Source organism: Sapajus apella, unplaced genomic scaffold, assembly GCF_009761245.1.
Source record: "Sapajus apella isolate SASKATOON/1434 unplaced genomic scaffold, GSC_monkey_1.0 scaffold5016, whole genome shotgun sequence".
In the NCBI taxonomy this organism is placed as follows: Eukaryota; Metazoa; Chordata; class Mammalia; order Primates; family Cebidae; genus Sapajus; species Sapajus apella.
The window spans coordinates 1-4,941 of NW_022441940.1; the positions used below are offsets into that span (position 1 = coordinate 1).

Below are 4,941 nucleotides of genomic sequence, written 5' to 3' on the forward strand. Positions count from 1 at the left end.
AAATGTGTAAAAGCGGGGTGTAAAAAATATATATATAGAAACAAGAAGAAAAAAAAAAAAAAGGGCAGGCTGTATCCCAAACTTAGGCACATGTTCTCAAAACTTCCTGAGGGTGTGTCACGGCCGTAGCCTTGGGAACATAAACTTTCCAAATTTATCGAGAGTTGTCTCAGATATTTTGGGTTCACAATGTAAAAACTTACAGACAGAGGCCCCCTCAGCTTCCTGCTGGACAGAGTCTTCTCTGGCGATCACAGGGAGTTCTGATCAGACCCCCTCTGGTGGAAGTGAATGCGGGCATTCGGTATCTTTGCCATACACAAGTGTGTGTGTTTGCTTTACAGCATGGCATTAAGAAGCCTAAATAAAAAAGGTTTTCTTGTCACTGAAGTCTAAAACAAAGGGCCCATGAATCCCAGAAGTTACTCACTAAATGTATTAAGTGCAAAGTGTAGGTAAAATGGGGGTCTTTTTAGGGTATTGCTTAGATCGGAAGTCAGGAAACCTCAGTTCTGGAACTAAAATTGATCCCTCATTTGGAGGGTGATACTGGGGAGGAAGGGTAGGAAACAAGAGAGTTGTTTGGTAATAGAGTAAGGGAAAGAGGGCAAATATCCTATGGAAGGTAAATTACAGCAAATGGCAATTAACATTTAAAAGTATGTTCTGTGGCACAGGGTGAGATCATCCCTGGCTTCGTTCGGCCACTTCAGCAGACAGGCCAAATCTAGGTAACTTCTGACAACCATACTCTGTGTAATCCTTAAAATTTACCACCATCGAATGTCTGACTACAGAGGCATGATCTAGAACTCTAATATAGTGAATCTTATATGGTGGAAATTTGGAAAAGCCCCTAGAATATCTCAAAATTAGGCTTCAGAAATGCTAAGATCTCTGCAAAATGGTTTTCAAATAGTGAATTGCGGTTGGGCTTTTTATGTATTTTTCATCATACATTTTTTGTCCTGGGAGTTCGGGGTTTGGAGGTAAAGACTGCTTTGCCACACTGACGAATCAATACAGTGGTAAAAGGCAGGTGCTAAAAATAGGTTCTCTAATTAATTATGCTCCTACATAAGTTAAAAAGAAATCTGAAAATTTTATTAGACAACTACTTTTTCTGAAACTACCTTTAAGGTCAGATTTCTTTATTAGTTTCTCTTTGATATTCATTTCATCCCCACCGACTCATGGTTCTACAGCTAGAGCAGCAGTACTAGAAAAAATAAAGTCCATTCCATTTTCAATTTAAAGAATCCTACTTCCAGTTTTATAGAAAGCTAAATTAAAAACCAAAACTAATGCAAACTATCTGTTTGTAAATCCTTACCTCGATCATAAACTTTTGCTCTATTTTCTTCGCCAAAGCATTCACACTCCAGGGCTCGTCATTTAGGTCTAAGTCTTCTGTAACTGTGTCATTCAATTTATAGCACTTTCCTTTTCCACATCCCCTAGAACCCAGAGATCAGACAAACATGATAAGGTTAAAAACAAGCATCCTCATCCCCAGCATTTATCTCTATGCTCTGTCTACAAATAAAGCAGCTACCATTTTTTTTTTTTTTGGAGACGGAGTTTCTCTCTTGTTACCCAGGCTGGAGTGCAATGGCGCGATCTCAGCTCACCACAACCTCCGCCTCCCGGGTTCAGGCAATTCTCCTGCCCCAGCCTCCTGAGTTGCTGGGATTACAGGCACGCGCCACCATGCCCAGCTAATTTTTTGTATTTTTAGTAGAGACGGGGTTTCACCATGTTGACCAGGATGGTCTCGATCTCTTGACCTCGTGATCCACCCGCCTCGGCCTCCCACAGTGCTGGGATTACAGGCTTGAGCCACCACGCCCGGCCAGCAGCTACCATTTTAAACATCTAGAAAAATGTGGCAACAATGATTTCAATGTTTAAAATAAACTTTTTCATTTGAAGGGGTAAAACCAGTAACATCAAGCTTTAAAAATTCAGAATGAAATGAGGTCAAACAAAGCCAATGTGTCCTGTACCATAAAGCTGTGTGTGGATGATAAGGGAGGCAGAAAGAACAGGGGAAAGGCTGCTGGCTGGGTAAATGAGTGCTCACCATCTCCAGTCCTCCCCACCTGTCCCTCTGAAGGAAGAGCAGGGGCCTGTGTGTGCTGCCCACTGTAAGGATGCTGTAATGTGCTGCCCAATGTAACTGTGCGCACTGAGTGCACAGTTTTCTGAGGGCACCTTTTTTTTTGTGGGGACCCTCCACCTTCGTGGATTTATACTTTGCCCATCTTCACCCATTTCCAAAGAGAAATTCTGCCAAGCCATTCCTGAAACTGTAAGGCTCCACGTTCAGCATCCTGGGAAAGTATGCTTTAGCAAAAAGACCATATTCATGTGGATTAATAACTGCAGGACCCAATTAAGTCAAATAAAATAGGAAGGTGTGATTTCCTAGTTTAATCCCAGAATGATTACCTCTGCAATTTAATTACAGTATCTCAGAAAGGCCAACTCTGGAAAAGCCTAAGTTGCCTCTGGTTGGAGCATTAAACATTTTCCTTCACAACAATGACAAGGCTTCCCTCTAGAAATGAGGGCTGCTGTGCAGAGAATCTGCCTGTTCATGAGCAGCAGCTGCTTCAGACAAGGGGCTCCTCGAACACCAGGGCCACAGCCTTTCACATGGTGAATGAAACGTGAAAACAGAAGAAAGAATTCAGGGAGGAAATGGTTTTTAAAAATTTCAGGAAGAGAAAAGGTTACCCCTTAATTGTTGATCATATTTAGTGGAGAAACTGATCTCCCAACCAAATCCAAATCCCTTTAGGTCAATATCCAAAACACCAGGTCAAGCCTTAATGTAGGTCCTTTCCACTGGAACAGAATTCACAGACACAAGTAAATACACAGAAAAGGTAAATGTTAACAATGAATAAAATCCAGCTTGATACAAAGTAGTTATCTAATTTTCTTTTCTTTTTTTTTTCCTACTGAAATTCAAAACTGACTATTCTCACAGAAAGTTGGTGTTGCTGGGTGGAGTCTAGTGTATCAGCTGGGTTGAGCGACAGGCAGGGTGTGGGAGGAGTCGGGAAGTCTGTTTTCTACGCTTGGCTTGCTACTCATTCCAGGGTTTCCCAGAAGAGGTACTGTACCTCAGGTTTCTCGACTGTAAAATGAGGGAATATTGTCCAGATATCTCACAACCTGATCATTTCAAAGGAAGGTTAAAAAATAAGGTAACATACAGACTTATGAAATATGTGTTTTGAGAACAGATACTTTATAATGGGTTGATAAACTACACCAGTGGGCCCAGTGCAGCCGGCCACCAGCTCTCATAGCCAGTCTTGTTAAAGCACAACCATGCCCATTTATTATTGTCCATGGCTGCTTTTGCACAGCAGCAGCAAAACTGAGTCATCAGAGACCATATGGCCCACAAAGCCTAAAATATTTACTATCTAGCTCTTGATTAAAAAACAAAAAAGAAAACTCGCCAACCCCGATCTATAATGTAACTTTGAACTTGATAAATGAATGTGTAAAAGGGCATTTTAGTGAATTATTTTATACTATTTCTACTGCATGTATCTTCATCTTCCTTCTAAATGGTCATGACCCCAAATCTCCTTCCTGGTTATAAGGTGATGTGGTAGAAAGATTCCTTTTGATTTTGTGGCTTTTTGACTATAGTTTCCTGAAGAGACAATACAACGCTCATTGCATTTTAGGGGTCTCCTCCCCAGAACTCACCTGTGGAGTGCATTTATTGGAATGGTAAACTTTCCTTTAATTAGAGTGGATGTGAATACTGAAAACATCCTCATATGCAGACTCAAATGGGAAGAAGAACAATTTTCAAGTGTGCTTCAGGCTTCTAGGCCCCAAAGGGGCCCCGTGAGTGCCCCTGCTCCTGCCTGGCTTGTTCCACTGTCGGCTGAACCAGTGTCCCCCATCAATCCTCAACCTCATGTGTCTCCAGCCCCTGCCAGCCCATAACGCAAACAAGCCAACCACATATCCTCCCACAGTCACCAGAGGCCACCACACCTCCTTGTTCCTATAAAGCCTGCCTCTGTGTCCCTCCGCTTCACTCTATTCCTGAGTGCACCCCTTGTGTGTCCCTGCCTGGTGTGTGGTGTCCTCTTCCCCAGGCCGTGAGTACGTGTAACTCATAAACTGCTGTTGATGACATCTGTCCTGTGCAAGGTGTCATGTAGACAGCTACCTTGTGCTATTTAGGGTGGGAGATTCTTCCTTCACCAACATGATGAACGATGATGCTAGAACGGGGTGCAGCTGGGATCCACAAGCAGCCAGGCTATGGGTAAATCATTTCTTTTTTTTTTTTTGAGATGAAGTCTTGCTCTGTTGCCCAGGCTGGAGTGCATTGGCACAATCTCAGCTCACTGCAACCTCCAACTCTCAGGTTCTTGCAATTCTCCTGACTCAGCCTACCAAGTAGCTGGGACTACAGGTGCTTGCTGCCATACCTGGCTATTTTTTTGTGTTTTAGTAGAGACAGTGTTTCACCATGTTGCCCAGGCTGGTCTCGAACTCCTGATCTCAGGCAATCTGCCTGCCTCGGCCTCCTAAAGTGTTGGGATTACAGGCGTGAGCCACCGTGCCTGGCTGGGTAAATCATTCTAAGAAAGGATCCTGGCAAAGCACTACAGTATTCACTAAAGCTAATCCCTTCCACTGCACAGACCAACTTGCTTTTTACATGGAGTTTGTTCCATTTGAGAAATGCACTGGGATCCCTGAGCGCTAAAGAAATTCTTCCCTCTGCTATTTTGTGTGGCAGCAAGCTGACCTCCCACTGATAATCAGAGTCAATTTTCCTTGCAGGCTGTGACTTTTTTCTTTTCTGGATAATTTCTTGGCACCAGAGCTAAAAGTGATCAAGCAGCAGCTGTATCTTGAAATTGATGCTCTGGCCCCTGCAATTTCCAGCCCTGC

General features: G+C 43.1%; 1 long non-coding RNA gene across 1 annotated transcript; it reads right to left on the reverse strand.

Moving 5' to 3' along the window:
- Positions 1-46: 46 nt before the first annotated feature.
- On the reverse strand, positions 47-4,381 carry LOC116547842. The gene is made up of 3 exons (XR_004267205.1): positions 2,452-4,381; positions 1,334-1,457; positions 47-360 (listed from the first exon to the last, which is right to left on the reverse strand). It is a non-coding gene; the product is annotated as an uncharacterized LOC116547842 (long non-coding RNA).
- Between the last annotated feature and the right edge of the window lie 560 nt (positions 4,382-4,941).